The sequence below is a fragment of the Leopardus geoffroyi genome, chromosome C3 (assembly GCF_018350155.1).
Source record: "Leopardus geoffroyi isolate Oge1 chromosome C3, O.geoffroyi_Oge1_pat1.0, whole genome shotgun sequence".
NCBI classification, from domain to species: domain Eukaryota; kingdom Metazoa; phylum Chordata; class Mammalia; order Carnivora; family Felidae; genus Leopardus; species Leopardus geoffroyi.
In genome coordinates this window covers 89,395,264-89,411,687 of record NC_059338.1, presented here as the reverse complement: position 1 = coordinate 89,411,687, position 16,424 = coordinate 89,395,264, and the positions used below count along the sequence as shown (strand labels likewise).

The window sequence follows — 16,424 nt, the reverse complement described above, 5'->3', positions numbered from 1 at the left end:
CTGGCACGGCAGGAGGAACATGCTTCTTTTTTTTTTAAATTTTTTTTTTTCAACGTTTATTTATTTTTGGGACAGAGAGAGACAGAGCATGAACGGGGGAGGGGCAGAGAGAGAGGGAGACACAGAATCGGAAACAGGCTCCAGGCTCTGAGCCATCAGCCCAGAGCCCGACGCGGGGCTGGAACTCACGGACCGTGAGATCGTGACCTGGCTGAAGTCGGACGCTTAACCGACTGCGCCACCCAGGCGCCCCTGGAACATGCTTCTAAAAAGAAAAAGAAAGCACTTTAATTACTGACACCCCCCCCCCCCCTTTTTTTTAAATATGTCAGTTGGAAATGCTTGTGGTGACAGCTGGCTAAAATGAAGGTCTCAAGCCCCTTAGATTGCGAGCTGTGTGAGACGGAGACTCAATGAGTAGAGAACCTATATATTTAGTTCATTGCTGAGTCGGGTTAGCCAATGTGTGACTGGCTCCACGAGTTGGTGAATTTCACGAGTGGCTTTGTGACCCCGTGGACAGAACCTGAAAGTTCCAATAGACCTGTATGGATTTGAAACTAGTGGCTCCTCTTATTGTGTGATCTCAATGCCTCCGGTCTCTCTCATTTTTTTTTTTTTTTTCATTTTTAAAGTTTGCTTAATAATAACCACTTTATTCAGTTGGGTGTGAATTAAATGAAGTGTCATATGTAAGTTCCAGATGTATATTTATACTGAAGACTTAAATCTTTTTAGTCCCCCTTTCCCCCTTTCCTGAAGTTTGAAAGTATAATTGTAACAGACCAGCCCTAAGAATCTGCTTCGTGTTTTCAAAATTATTTGATACTTAGGAAACAAGGCAAAGAGTCCTGCCTGTCCTTTTGGTGTTGTTCTGGACCTACCCAAGGACTACTTAATAAATGAGGAGAGATTGGCTGTGTGGGATAATTCTAGTTTTTGTGGATCAGAGCCCTAACTCTGTGACATTACATTGTAACTTGAGGATTTTTTTTTTTTTTGTCAAATAGAGACGCAAATTTCTGTGTAGTAGAAAATTAACTGCAGAGGACAGTTTATCCATTTTATATCTAACATTTTATATCTAGCAATTTTTGCTTCAATATTCTTTTTTTTTTTTTTTTAAGATTTTATTTTTAAGTAATCTCCACACCCAGAGTGGGGCTCAAACTCACAACCCTGAGATCAAGTGTTGCATGCTCCAACTGCTGAGCCAGCCGGGCACCCTGAATATTCTTTCTTTAATCCTTATAAATTCTCAGTTGCTCATCTGCTCTTCGATTATGCCTCTGCTGATTCCCTCTTAAATTAGTCAAATAAATTGACCATTCTATGTTAGTTAATAAATTGATCATTCTATATTAAGTGAGTTAAACACATTGATCATGGGAGTCATGTTTTTAACTTTTTGAAAATCATGATTTGACAGTATTTAGGAATCTCCATATTTTGCTGGCAATACCTAGAACATAACAGACACTCAGTGCAGGTTTGTTGAATAAATTAGTGAAGAATCAACTAAAAATTCAACTACTGCAGGAAGCCTGAAGGAGCCCTGAGTCCTGTTGGCTTTGGATCCCACCCGGTCTCTATTATCTTCATTGGTAACTTTGGACTTTGTCTTTACATTTCATGCCAGCTTAAACCAGAAGATTTAGTTCAAACTTCCTTTACAGCAGTGTGAGCAGAAGGAGTATTATATACAGTTGAAGAGAATAGTGAGTTGAGTTCATGCTGTCCCATTAGGTGTAGGTTGGGTGGAAGCCTCTGTCTGCCCATGGACTCAGAAGCCCACGTTAATTCAGTCTAGACACTGATGGAGGTTCTGTAAAGCATTTAATATCTACCATTTGGTCCACCTCTTGACCTTTCTTCACTCAAATGCACAATTTTCTTTTCTTCCTCTCTCACTCCATTTTTCCACCTTGGAAGTCATTCTATTCATGTCTCTTGAAAATTCCCAGTGCCTATATTTAAGCATCCAGATTCTTCACTTGATACCCTCATAGTTCCTAAATGTGCATCCACATATTCAATCCTTTTATTATTATTTTTTAAAAGGCACGTCTGTATCACTGATCAGTTAATGATTGAGTTCTCTGACATGTAATAAGAATCCGGAAAAAAAAAAGATTCTTTAACAAGGAGAGGACCTACTTTTTTTCACTTAACAAAAAGTCCAGACCTAATTTGGCAACTGAATGACACTACCAACAACCCAGGCTTCTTCTGTGTTTCCACAGAGACTTGCTTGACATGTGGTTTTCATTCAAAATGTTGTTTAGCATTGCAAGATGAATACTCCTTTTCCATCATCAAGTTCATGATCTAGGTAGAATGAAGGAAAAAGGTGATGGGCAAGTAGCACATTTTGGGTGAGTGAGTTTCCTTTTAAGAGCATTCCCAGAATCCTTTCCTAGTGATTTCCAATGACATCTCCTCGGTCACTACTGTGTCACATAGCTTTACACCTTTAGCTGTAAAGGAAGCTGAAAAATATGTAGTTATCCCAAACCAAATACTTCATGGCTCTTTTACTAAAGAAGGAGAAACTAAATATTGGGTAGGTATCTGTGATTATTTTTCTTATTTTTATCCTAACACATTTGATTTTATTTTAACACAGATATACCAGATATGTTTGATACTTCTCTCAAAATTCCTAATCACCAAAGAAATAAGTATTTGTAAGTCATTGTTTTAAATTAAATGATTCCAAATTATCAGCACAAATAAACTGGGACATTGAAGAATAGCAGACTAATCAGACATATTGGGCCAGTTGGGAGTTGAATCCCAGTTATACAGTTTACTGGCTATGTAACCACGGACAAACCTCCTTGAATCTCATTTGTCTTAATCTCTAAAATGAGGATAAAAGAATAACACAGCCTAAGCAAAAGTTCCTTAGAAAACAGAGTCTATGACAAAACCCATGATTAAGGCCTTCCTGAAAGGCCTTAAGCAGAGTGGGAGTGCAATTAGAAAAGAATATTTAATCAGTTTTTCAAGATGTTAAGATTATAACAGAATTCTAGAATTCTGAGATAATTTCTTTCCTATGGGGTTAAAATGTTCTTTATATTGTGAAATTATGTAATAGTAGTTTGAGTTTACTTTTGAATGCTCTCATTGAAAACAAAAAATTGGAAACCTGGCATCTCTGTGTTGGTTCTTAGTTTTTAAAAATGTCCTGACCCATGGGGCGCCTGGGTGGCGCAGTCGGTTAAGCGTCCGACTTCAGCCAGGTCACGATCTCGCGGTCCGGGAGTTCGAGCCCCGCGTCAGGCTCTGGGCTGATGGCTCAGAGCCTGGAGCATGTTTCAGCCAGGTCACGATCTCGCGGTCCGTGAGTTCGAGCCCCGCGTCAGGCTCTGGGCTGATGGCTCAGAGCCTGGAGCCTGTTTCCGATTCTGTGTCTCCCTCTCTCTCTGCCCCTCCCCCGTTCATGCTCTGTCTGTCTCTCTCTGTCCCAAAAATAAATAAACGTTGAAAAAAAAAAAAATATCCTGACCCTTGTAATCCTCTTGATCGCTAAGATTTCTTCTTCACCTGATATTATCATTATGAGAAGATGAGATCTTGTGTACTTTAAAAGAGTCATGTAGCTTCCAGCAAGATTTCCAAGACTTGCTATCACTAAGAGAAATGGCTGTTTTAGAAAGATATTGTGTATGCAAGCCCATTTATTTTATTCCCATTGAATTCAGTTTTCAAGTAGCTTCTAGGATAAAGCAGAAAAAAGTCTTTCACCATAAAAAGAAACAGGAGTATCTGGCCTATGTCAAAGGTCTATGTAATATTAAGCAAGTACAGTGCCTGAAATATATTAGGTGCTCATTACATGTTTGTGGAATGAATTTAGAGAAGACTCCTTTCTTTTTTTTTTTAATTGAGGTATAATGACATATGTTGGTTTCAGATGTACAACGTAATGCTTTAATTTTTGTATACACTGTGCAATGATCACCCAATGAGTCTAGTTAACATTCGTCACCATACATAGTGACAGATTTCTTTTTCTCGCAATGAGAAGTTTTAAGATTTACTCTTAGCAACTTTAAAAATACAAGGTAGTATTACTAACTATGGTCTCCATGCTGTACATTATATCCCCATGACTTATTTATTTTATAACTCAAAATTTGTACCTTTTAAGTCTCTTCACCCATTTTGCCCACCTACCATCCCCTGCTTTTGGTAACCACCAATCTGTTCCATAGAAATTTTAGAATTGTTTGTTCTAGTTCTGTTTAAAAAAAAAAAGCCATTGAAATTTTGATAGGGATTGCACTGAATCTGTAGATTGCTTTGAGCTGTATGGGTATTTTGACACATTAATTCTTCCAATCCATGAGCACAGAATATCTATTTATTTATATCTTCTTCAATTTCTTTTATCAATGTCTTTTTTAAAATGTTTATTATTTTTGAGAGGGATAGAGAGACAGAGTGCAAGCAGGGGAAGGGCAGAGAGAGGGAGACACAGAATCCGAAGCAGGCTCCAGGCTCTGAGCTGTCAGCACAGAGCAGGACGCCGGGCTCGAACTAACGAACTACGAGATCATGACCTGAGCCAAAGTTGGATGTTTCATCAACTGAGCCACCCAAGTGCCCCTTTTATCAATGTTTTATGGTTTATTGTGTATAGAGCTTTCACCTCCTTGGTTAGGTTTATTTCTAGGCTTTATGTTCCCAGTGCCTTGGAAGTAGTCATCTACCCAGAACTGTGTCTCCAGTTGTTAAAGTCCCATGGGACTCAGGTGTACAAGCCTGGCCTGATCTCCTGGCCTCCAGAGCAGGTGGGCAGGGGTGTTTCCTGGGTGGCAGCTGCAAAAACAAGGTCACCATATGTAAAAACCAGGGCACCAAATTCTGCTGTGTAGGACCCTCCTCTGGGAGACAGTGGTGCTCCATAGCATGGCACAGGGGGTGTGAAAAGATGGTGCCCACTGGCTGGAGAATGGCAGAGAGGGAGGACAGGCACTTGCCAAAAAACGACAATAACAACAACAAAGGAATAAAGACAAAAAAGAAAAAAAAAGGAAACAAGTGCCATCTTTTTTGTTGTTGTTGTTTCTCCTTTTTCTCTTTTCTCTTTTTCCCTTGTGTCTCAGTCTTACGTACCCACTTCAGTGTGGATTTTCTCTCATTTGCCTGATGTAAAGGGGTTGCTCTGCTAGGTTAGTTTTTTTTCCCCCTAGAGGAACTTATCCCATACATAGCTATAGATTCAGTGTGTCTGTGGGAAGAGATGAGTTCAGCACCTTCTTATGTCACTATCTTGAACTGGAACTGACAAGGTTCCTTCTTATCTCCTATATATTTCATTGGGCAAGGCTCACCCTCTAGGCATTTAACTCCCCAGTATTTCATGTTTGTAGTACGAATAAAAAAATGTAGACCTGATATGGGTATCTATAATATTACTACATCATAAAACATAACCAGTAATAATCCTATGACTATTACATGAGAAAATTATGGGAGATATTTAAAAAAATTGATATCATTGTCATTATTAAGGAATGACAGAAGTAGAATGTAGCAATAGCACATAAAGCAAATGTTCTAAAAGAGGAATCACACGTGCTTCACATTCCCTCAGGAGGTTGAAGCAAAGATAAAAGTGCCAACAGATTAGCCTTAATTCATCTCTTTGCCACAACAGATGACAGTGCTTTGTTCAAAATAGTTGCTGAGAAAAGATATTCAATCAGGAAAAATACAACAGAGTCAGAGGGAAAGTAATAAACCGACTGCCAAACCACAAAAAATGTCAAGTGATTATACAGCTTTTTTATGTCTCACGAAGCAATGATGAGTTGGCACTAATGCCCAGTTGAATGGTGAGTTGTCTACAGATACGGTGGCATCACTGAAACATGTCCCCAGTCACCTGTGACTATCCATGTTTTGGGTTTATTTCATTCAGGCCATTGCAACATGCAGAACATTTGACAATTAGGTTTAAGTACAAATGCGGTTTTTTTCCCTCCTGGAAAAATGGCATAAACTGGTAGGTAGCAACTGAACAAATATTTGAAGTTAATGGAGGAGTAGTGAGTAGACGAAGAATGTCCGCCAGCCTTCGACAAGATGGGGAATCAATTGATGTTGAGTATTGAAAATGTATATATAAATTTAAGTTTATTTATTTATGTTGAGAGGGACAGAGACAGTGCATGTGGAGGAGGGACAGAGAGAGAGAGAGAGAGAGAGAGAAAATCCCAACCAGACTCCGTGCTGCTAGTGCAGAGCCTGATGCAGGGCTTGAACCCATGAAACTGCATGATCATGACCTTAGCCGAAACCAAGAGTTAGGCACTTAACCAGCTGAGCCACCCAGGTGCCTTTATGTTGAGTTGAGTATTTATGTTGAGTATTTAAAGTAACAATGTGTATATACAGGGAGGTGGCTTGGTCCACAAGATTGGAGTGTGGATACTTTCCTGTATTCCAAGAAAATGGAATATATCCGTGGAGCTTTCAAACACGTGCTCTTCTAGCTTTATGCTCAGGTCGATGAACACCCACCCATAAGAAAACCCAGGCTAAGGTAGGTATTGTCAGATGTTTCCACTGAGTAGCTCATAGCTTGTGCTGATTATGGATTATTCTGTTCTGTGGCCACAATTCTGGGTGGGTAGTCATTTGAGGCATTTTACAACGTTGAAGTATCCTGAAGAATGGAGAAGGCTCTGCCTCCACATTCAAGGATCAGTACCACCACAGAGATAAAGTCATAGTTATAAAAATTATGGCTACATTTTGTAGAATGATCTTTTCTCTTTCATTTTTGATTTATTTCTAAGTAGATCATGTTTATGGATAAGAACTTTTTGAGACACTCTTTACTTGTTCAATTCCTTCATTGTTTGTTTCAAGGGGCACATTTGGGTGAGTACTAATAGCACTTAAAATGAGCAGGTATTATTTTCCACTCAGAAAATAATATGTGCTAATTATGAAAAGAACACTCTTATGAAAAAAAAAAGATCACCCAGTGATAATCAATGTTATCATTTGAATGTATTTCCTTCCAACTATTTTTTTAATGAATCATTTATATATTTTTTAACATCGTTGTGACCATACTGAATATACAAGTTTGTGCAGGGCCTTCAAGTAGACCTCAATGATTCATGTTAATGAGAGATAGGGGGAAAAAAAGGCCAGAACAAATGAAAACGAAAGATAGATGAAAAGTCTCACTGTAATCAACGGTCTAAAACACTGCTTCCACCAAATGTTTTCCTGAAAGGCTAAACAACACCTTCTTTAAGCTGCTGTCACATTTTCTTCTTCTTTTAAATAAAGGAATTAATTATGTGGTTATTGTGATTTCTTTCTACATTATCTCATGTGAGCCTCCCAAAATAATAAGTAACAGTTGTACCACCATTTAACATTAATTGATACAGTTGGGTCTAAAAACCAGGTGTCTGAACTCCACTTTCCATTACAGCAGATTCCCACCCTTGGGATTTGATTGGATGCAAATACCTTTGTAAACTCTGCCCTGGACACAACTCTTAGTCACTTTGTTTGGCATCTGGACTAGAACAAAATGAATAAGTTTTCGAGGCCTGGTCTAAGACCCTAGGGGTCATGCCTGGACCCCAAGTTTAGAGGTTCTCTGGGAAGCTAGTTGATTTGTTCTGTTTTGTCTATGATATGAAAATTAGAATATCTGAAAGGCAGATGTTAGGTTGGAATCTTTGTCCCCTTATTTCCAGTTAATGCGACTTTTGAAAAATTATTTAACCCCTCTGAGCCGTAGTTTTCTGATCAGTAAAGTTGGGAATAATATTATCTCTCATGGCATAATATTATCTCATGAGGTTTGACTATGATCACACAACTTACAGTGATAGAAAGTAACTCAGCACATATTAACCCTTGAATGATGCTGAAAAATAGCCAAGCCTCCCAAAGGTTCCTCAGACGAGGGGTCTCAGACCATTTGGATCCACACTTAGCCTTGCATAAAAGGAGAGATGAGATATTTAGGACTCGGGGCGAAGAAAAGGATGGAGGTTCTCCAAAGACTTTCTCATTGCTTTCCAAAGACTTTTAGGTAGCAGTGACCCATATTTGTCTTTCAATCTCCAGTACTTAAACACTTGAGTGCCTAATATGTGCCAGAAGCCTTTCTAAATGCTAGTGATGCCCTACTGGAAACAGACTTCCAACAATGGTTTCTCAAATAAGTTCGTGTATGGTGGGAGTAACTTGTGCATTATGTGAAGGCATGTTTTGAAGCAGCTTTTATTTTCTTTGCTCCCTCATCCTGTCCTTCAGTTTGCACCAATATGCAAATAATCATATTCAGACTTAACTGATACCATTTAGTGCTTGGGATTTGAACTCAAGTCTGCCTGATTCAATATCTGTTCATTCTTCTGCTACAAAGATTTACCATGTATCCACCTCAGAGGGACCCAATAAGTGTCAATCTTTGGACTCTACACTCAAAGAGCAGCAGAGGAGATAGGACAGAAATAATAATGACCAATGTAAGACAGTATTGTAACTTCTTAATTATTTTTAAAATGAAGCATGCCACGTGAGTGAATTTTCCAGGTAATCTAGGCAATATTTTTCAAGGTTCAATACAATTTTGACTTTCACCATCTTTTGAGAGAAACCATATGGTATAACATCATATTATTTTCTGCATTTTTAACCAGACAACTTTGAACATAATTTACCTTTGTTCAAGGGATGGAACATCTTGATTTTGCTCATGAATGTCCTTGGGACTTCTGTTGTTTCTTTGTCTCTTTCCTCTTAGTCTAAATCTCAATCATTACTTCCACCATGTTTTGAGATCCTTTCTTTCTCTTCTCTTTCTTGTTTTTTAATTTTCTTTTCTGTCTGCTGGTGCTAATCTTTCTGGCCTAAAACACCAAATAAGTGAACAAGTTAAAACTGTGGCAAAGGTCTTGTGTCCACGTAGTAAAGTACAAGTTTTAATAAGGGTGCTATTTACTCTTTGTTGCCTGAACCCACCCCTTTTCCCATTTACTTCGACTGTGGGTGTTTTCAGGGTAGAGGGGGAAGCGTTTTAGCCAGAGACAGACTGCCGCCCAGATAAGCGAATGTGATACTACAGTTCTCCAAGAATGGCAAGTATGTCAAGGACAGATGGAGTTAGTAAAGACTGGGTGCTCGGGGCTGGAGCCAGGCCTCTGGGAAGAATTAGATGGGGAACGGATTCAAAGGAGGAGGCCAGGAGACACAGCCTAAGTAGAAGGAGCTAAGTGCCAGAGGAAAGAGAGATGGGCAGCCACACACTGAGCATCTACTGCAACCTGGCTATTGCGTTTAATCCTCAAAGTATGTTATGTAGGCATTGTGCTATTTATGTGCTTCCATCCCACGTTCTCCCCCCTGTCCTTCTCTCCCCTTCTCCTCAGTCCTCTAGCTGCCCCCTGGGTTGGGTTCATGCAAGGCAGTGACATGCGAGTGGAAGATGAGAGGAGAGTGAGGTCAGGGTATTTACTCCTCTGGGTCACTCTGGGTTGGCTGCACCCCTCTCCCAAGACATGCAGCTTCTGTTAGGCACTCTTCTGCACACAGCTAGTGCCCCAGAACGCTGCCCTCCCTTCAGGCTGAGTATCATAATTGCTCCACGCTGCAGATTCCCCTAAACGCTGCCCATACCTTTGTGAATAGTCCTTGTATGAAATTTGCATCAGGGGCACCTGGGTGGCTCAGTTGGTTGAGCTTCTGACTTTGGCTCAGGTCACGATCTCATGGTTCATGGGTCCAAGGCCTACGTTTGGGCTCCGAGCTGACAGTGAAGAGCCTGCTTTGGATTCTTTGTCTCCCTTGTTCTTTGCCCCTCCCAGGCTTGTGTTCTCACTCTCTCTAAAATAAACAATAAGGGGTGCCTGGGTGGCTCAGTTGGTTAAGCGTCCGACTTCGGCTCAGGTCATGATCTCGCGGTCTGTGGGTTCGAGCCCCGCGTCAGGCTCTGTGCTGACAGCTCAGAGCCTGGAGCCTGCTTCAGATTCTGTGTCTCCCTCTCTCTGACCCTCCCCCGTTCATGCTCTGTCTCTGTCTCAAAAATAAATAAACATTAAAAAAAATTTTAAATAAACAATAAATTTTTTTTTTAAATTCTCATCAATTACCAAATTTGGAATGTCATCAGTATCCTGCTATTACCCTGAGTGACCCAGACACTCGGTTTTCATTCTCCTTTCATAAATGGGATAAATGAATTTTAGATTTTTATGTAATGTGCCCATAGTCACACAGCTAGAAATAGCTGGCTGTGAGATTTGAAGTCAGCTCTGTCCACTGCCTATGTCCTTCGCATGATGCCAGTCTGTATGAGTATTCATGGGAAAAATTAAGGGACTAGTATCTTTAGTGGGGAGGGATCCCCACTGTGAGATGAAGAAAGAAAAAGTCATATTCTATTAACAGTTAATTGGCTGCCTAACCTGGGCAAGATGCTGTAACGACAGGATCACAGGACATTAAACCTGGAATGGTCCTTATCTGTAAATAGTTTTCATGCTGTGCTCACTGGAGCCCTAGCAGTTCCTCACAGAAGCCTCTGAGATTCCATGAGGAACAGACACTAGGCTGGCCTTGGGCAGTCTTGTGTGCTTCATGGAGGGCAGATATACTTTCATCGGCTGTAGTTTTCCTCTGTGCTCACTGAATGAAATCCTGAGAGAGAAGGTTCTGAAGCTTTCCTTGGTTTCTTCTTTACAATGAGGCTGTCATATTCCATAAGACGGCTGGTGCTATTACTCAGATGGCACATAGGAAATACCTGGCTATAAATGAATGTACATGTCCTTCATATTTTCATTCTTTTTGAGTACATCCAGAGAGGAAAATTCAGTTTAGGGTGTGAAGTTTTTCCATTTCATCTCTGATTCAGTAGAGATAAATTAACCACGAATACTCTTTTACGTGTGGCTTTGGTCTGAACAACTGAAGCAATTGGAGAGCAGAGAAGACAGACATGAGCTCTACTCTGAGCCCCGGCAGGGCAAACATATGCCTTCTCTGGTCATATTCTGGTGTAGCCATCTTGCCTCATGTTAATGAACACATGGTCAAATGATTGGTCCATGAAATATAGGCCCTTACTCATTTATAAACAGCTGCTCCTGGTGGCCTTTCACCACTTGAGTAACATCCTGTACTCTTTTCTTAGGCTTTGCAAGGCACATCCTGAGCTGGAAAAGTTTTGCTAGGCATTCATCTTGAGCAGGGTTTCTCCAACAATAATGTTTGAGAGCCACTGATCTGGGAAGGTAGGTGGGGGGTATACTGCATGTATACATGTACACTCTGTTGTGTGTGCACCCAAACACCCCTACACACACACTACATCCACCCCTCCATAGTGTAGCATCAGTCACTAAATACTTCAGTATACCAAGTCAGTGGTTCTCAAGCTTGGCTGCAAAGTAGACTCACCAAGGGGGCTTTAAACATTTCTTAATTTTCTTTTAAAGGTTATTTATTTTTGAGAGACAGAAAGAGACAGACAGAGCATGAGTGGGGAGGAGCAGAGAGAGAGAGGGAGACACAGAATCCAAACCAGGCTCCAGGCTCTGAGCTGTCAGCACAGAGCCCAACCTGGGGCTCAAAATCATGAACTTGAGATCATGACCTGAGCCGAAGTCAGATGCTTAACCAAGTGAGCCACCCAGGTGCCCCAAGGAGGCTTTAAACATTTCTAATGCTTAAGTGACATCCCAAACGATTTAAATCAGAAACTCTGAGAGTGATACTCCAGGTTATTCTAAGTTGCAGCCAAGTTTGAAAACCAGTGTACGAGATTAGATATTTCTTATGACGAGGTGCCCTTGGAATCCATTTAGTTTTTAAGAATAAAAGATTTAAAACTTAAAAAAAAAAATACAAAATTTTGGGGGTGCCTGGGTAGCTCAGTGGGTTAAGAGTCTGACTCTTGATTTCGGCTCAGATCATGATCTCCAGGTTTGGGAGTTCAAGCCCCTCATCGGACCTCTGCTGTCACAATGGAGCACAATTTAGATCCTCTGTCCCTCTCTCTCTCTGCCCCTCCCCCTCTCATGCTTGCTTGCTCGCTCGCTCTCTCTCTCTCTCCCCCCTCTCAAAAATAAATAAATATTTTTAATATTTCTAAAAAACACTACCTTAAAATAAAACATTTATTTTCATAAAATGTCTAATTTCACACATGCTTCCTTCTGCCTCTGGCTATGATGGGGTCACTGGGATGGGAGCACCCTCTGACAGAAAACAATGAGAAATCTGGATGAAATGTACGGGATAACTGTTTCTGCACATTAGACAATAGGCGGTACAGGACCGTGATTCAAAAGAGAAAGGAAATAAACAAGGTGGACTTTCTGTGCATCTGGCCTTTCTGTCTGGAGGCACTTTTCAGACTGCAGTGAAGGAAGGAGACAGAGGCTGGAATTTTGGAAGAGCAAGGCGTCTGGGATTTGAGGGTCAGAGTACCAGACAGGAGGGAACTGTGCAGAGAAAGAGCTCCAAAATCTGCATAAAGGTCCCCCTGAGTATGGTGTTGAATTCTAAACCACAGATGTGACGGGTGAGAGTCCGTGAGTCTGACTGGGCAAAGAACAACCACACAACTGTAAATTGAGGAGTTCCTGGAACACACACAAGGCTGGGAGATGTCTGAGGTTTGGTCAACCAGAGTAAAGAGTCCTTATTGGAGCCCCATAGGATTCAGTGGTGACAGTGGAGGGTCATGCCTTATGAGAGAAAATAAACTAGTCAAGGACACTCAAAACCTGCCCTAAAAAAAGCTCCTAAGAAAACTTTGAAAAGCTCAGGCTGAATAACAAGTAATTTAAGTGCCTGCCCAAATAAAATCCAATACTTTTTAAAGGAACATATATTTTTAAAAAATGTCCAGCACTCAACATTGTAAAATGCACAATGTCCAGGATCTAATGAAAGAAAAAATATTGGACATATGAAGAAGTAGAAAAAAATGCAACTGACTCCAAGGAGAAACAGCAATCACCATAAACAAGATAAGCAATGACAAAGGTAATAACATTAGTAGACAAGGATCTGAAAACAGCAAATATAAATACCTTCAAGGATTTAAAGGGAAACACAAGCCTAGTGAGGAAAAAAATGAAGGATTTAAAAAATGGAATTTCTAGAAATGAAACAATATCCAAAATTTCACTGGGAGGATTAACGACTGATTAGACACAAAGAAGGAAACAACAACGAGAGCAACAACACTGAATTTGAAAGCACAGCAATGGAAACAGTGTCGACTGAAGCATAGAGGGTAAAAAGACCAAATGAACAGAGCTTTAGTGTCCAGGGGACAATATGAAGTGTCAAGATATGTACAAATAGAGTTTTATAAAAAGGGGAGAGGAAAAAAAGGAAATTACTTGAACTCCTCCCACCTCCGGCAACATTCTTTGCAAATTTGAGGAAAAATGTCAATCCATGTATTCCAGATGCTCAACAGAACCCCAAGCAGGTAAAGCAAGGAAAACCTCAAACATAATAAAAGTTTTGAAAACATGGGATAAAAAGTAAATCTTAAAAGCAGCCAGAGAAAAGAAATACACATTACATACAGAGTAAAAGATAAGAATCTGTGGATTTCTAATCAGAAACAATGTAGGCCAGAAGACAATAGAATGACATCTTCAAAGTGCTAAGAGAACAAAAGCCATCAACCCTGAATTCTCTATTCAGTAAAATAACTTTAAAAATAAAAGAAAGGCACCTGGCAGGCTTAGTCAGTGGAGCATGTGACTTTTGATTTTGGGATGTAAGTTTGAGTCCCGTGTTAGGTGTAGAGGACTACTTAAAATCTTTATTTTTTTTTTTAATTTTTTTTTTTAACGTTTATTTATTATTGAGAGACAGACACAGAGTGTGAGCAGGAGAGGGGGCAGAGAGAGGGGGAGACACAGAATCCAAAGCAGGCTCCAGGCTCTGAGCTGTCAGCACAGAGCCCAACGTGGGGCTCGAACTCACAAAGTGTGAGATCATGACCTGAGCTGAAGTTGGTTGTCTAACCAACTGAGCCACCCAGGCGCCCCTACTTAAAATCCTTTTTTAAAAAAAGAAATAAAGACTTTTTCAGATGAACATAGTCTGAGAGAATTCATCATTAGAAAATCTGTGCTATACAAAATATTAAAGAGTGCTCGCTTCGGCAGCACATGTACTAAAATTGGAACGATACAGAGAAGATTAGCATGGCCCCTGCACAAGGATGACACACAAATTCGTGAAGCGTTCCATATTTTAAAAAAATATATTAAAGAACACCGGACATGGTAAATATACATAAAAAACTCTTGGTCTTAACAACATGAATAAATACATAAAAGTTACTAATGAGATATACCACTCTTTCTTCAATACTACGTCTTTGAAATCCATGTGTGTTTTGAATTTACATCGCAATTCAATTTGTGTTAATCACATTTTTTAATGCTTACTTAGTTTTGTATATATATAGAGAGAGACAGAGACAGAATGTGAGTGGGGGAGGGACAGACAGAGAGGGAAATACAGAATCCGAAGCAGGCTCCAGGCTCTGAGCTGTCAGCACAGAGCCCAACTTGGGGCTCAAAAGCTGTGAGATCATGATCTGAACTGAAGTCGGATATTCAACCGACTGAGCCACCCAGGCACCTCTGTACTAATCATATTTTAAAAACTCAATAGCCACATGTGGCTAAGGGTTACCGCATTGAGCAGAGTGGCTCAGGCTCAGGAAATGGTTTATTTCCTCATTTACTTACTGTCATCTGAAAATAATGCATTTGTTTACTTTCTGTCTCACCCTATTAAAATGTAAGCTCTAAGAGAGCAAGGACATTGTCTTGTTCACGTTGTATGTCTAGTGGCTAAGATAGAACGCAGAACCTAGTACATGGTAGGTACTACCATTTCTTTCTTGAATGAAAATTGTTTCAAAGGAGAAGACGTAGATACTACATACAGCAGACAGGGGTTTCAGGAAATGTATTCTAAGAACAAAAATGGCCCTTAGAGGAGGTTCAGTGAGTACAGACTTTGAAATTTGATGAATATAGGCTTGTGACACTTTAGGCTTTTCATAAACCTCGATGCAGGGATGTCCAGAGTGGATGGGGTATGGGAACAGTGGGAGAGTATTTTATCTGCGACATAGTTTTAAATTGCCAGGGCATGATGATAACAAAAAGTCTTACTTATCTTCTAAAAGAAAAGGAAAAAAAAAGCCCACATACAATGAGCCCTCTCATTGCCTGCCCCTGCAGCTCTCACTGCCTCACCCCTGGGGTATGTCATTGTCACTGTGAACTTGCATTTTCTCATCTTTAAAGTTATTTTTGTCATTTTACTTAGCAAATATATTTATAGCCCTTAGTATGTGCCCGGCATATTCTCAATGCTTTAATATAAATCAGTTTAATCCTAGCAACAATCTTGGGAGGAAAGTTTTTGTTGTTTTTTTTTTTTTTATTCCCATTTTACAGATGAAGAGACCAGAGCCCAAGTTTACACATTTGAAAAGAAGCAGAACCAGGTTTTTAACTCAGGGAATCTGACTCCAGAGAACATACTATGTTGCCTCTCAATAATATGACCTACCGTACAAGGTTGGAGATACTGTGTGCAAAGTGGCCAGCTCATAACACATATTCAAGAGCTACTAGACAGGGCTGTTCTCATTATTGCTAGTAATATTATTTTTATCAATTAGTAATCTGAAATCACAGAGAGGTTAACTGACTCCTCCAAATGTACCTCACTACTCAGAAGTAGAGGGGGCTTAAAGCATAACCTGCTGATTCCCAATCAGGCCAAGTCCACAAATATCCACTGTCAACCCTTGTGGGAGACTTTTTAAAAAGAAGCAACCACTGGAGAAATAAGAAAAGTGTTGACATTTTAATTTAATAAAAGACGAGCTTGGGGCGCCTGGGTGGCGCAGTCGGTTAAGCGTCCGACTTCAGCCAGGTCACGATCTCGCGGTCCGTGAGTTCGAGCCCCGCGTCGGGCTCTGGGCTGATGGCTCAGAGCCTGGAGCCTGTTTCTGATTCTGTGTCTCCCTCTCTCTCTGCCCCTCCCCCGTTCATGCTCTGTCTCTCTCTGTCCCAAAAATAAATAAACGTTGAAAAAAAAATTTAATAAAAGACGAGCTTGCTTTTTTTCTCCTATGGCTTGCAGGCTCAGTTTATCTGATGCTGGGAGTTCCCTAAAACCCTCCAGAGGGATTTTTACAAAGAGAATGTTCCAAAAGCATTCTCCCTTCAGCTCCTTATCCACAGAACAAGAATAGTATTTAGCAGTCTAAGGCTATGATATATCATGATTTTTTTTCTCTTTTTCCTATATTTTAAAATCATGACTTAAACTTTCAAAAATGTTTACATTAGGGTATAATTCATCCAAAGAAG

At 40.2% G+C, this 16,424-nt stretch overlaps 1 non-coding gene across 1 annotated transcript; it reads left to right on the top strand.

Moving 5' to 3' along the window:
• Positions 1-14,173: 14,173 nt before the first annotated feature.
• Positions 14,174-14,280, top strand: LOC123587152. Its single transcript, XR_006707191.1, has one exon. It is a non-coding gene; the product is annotated as a U6 spliceosomal RNA (small nuclear RNA).
• Positions 14,281-16,424: the final 2,144 nt, after the last annotated feature.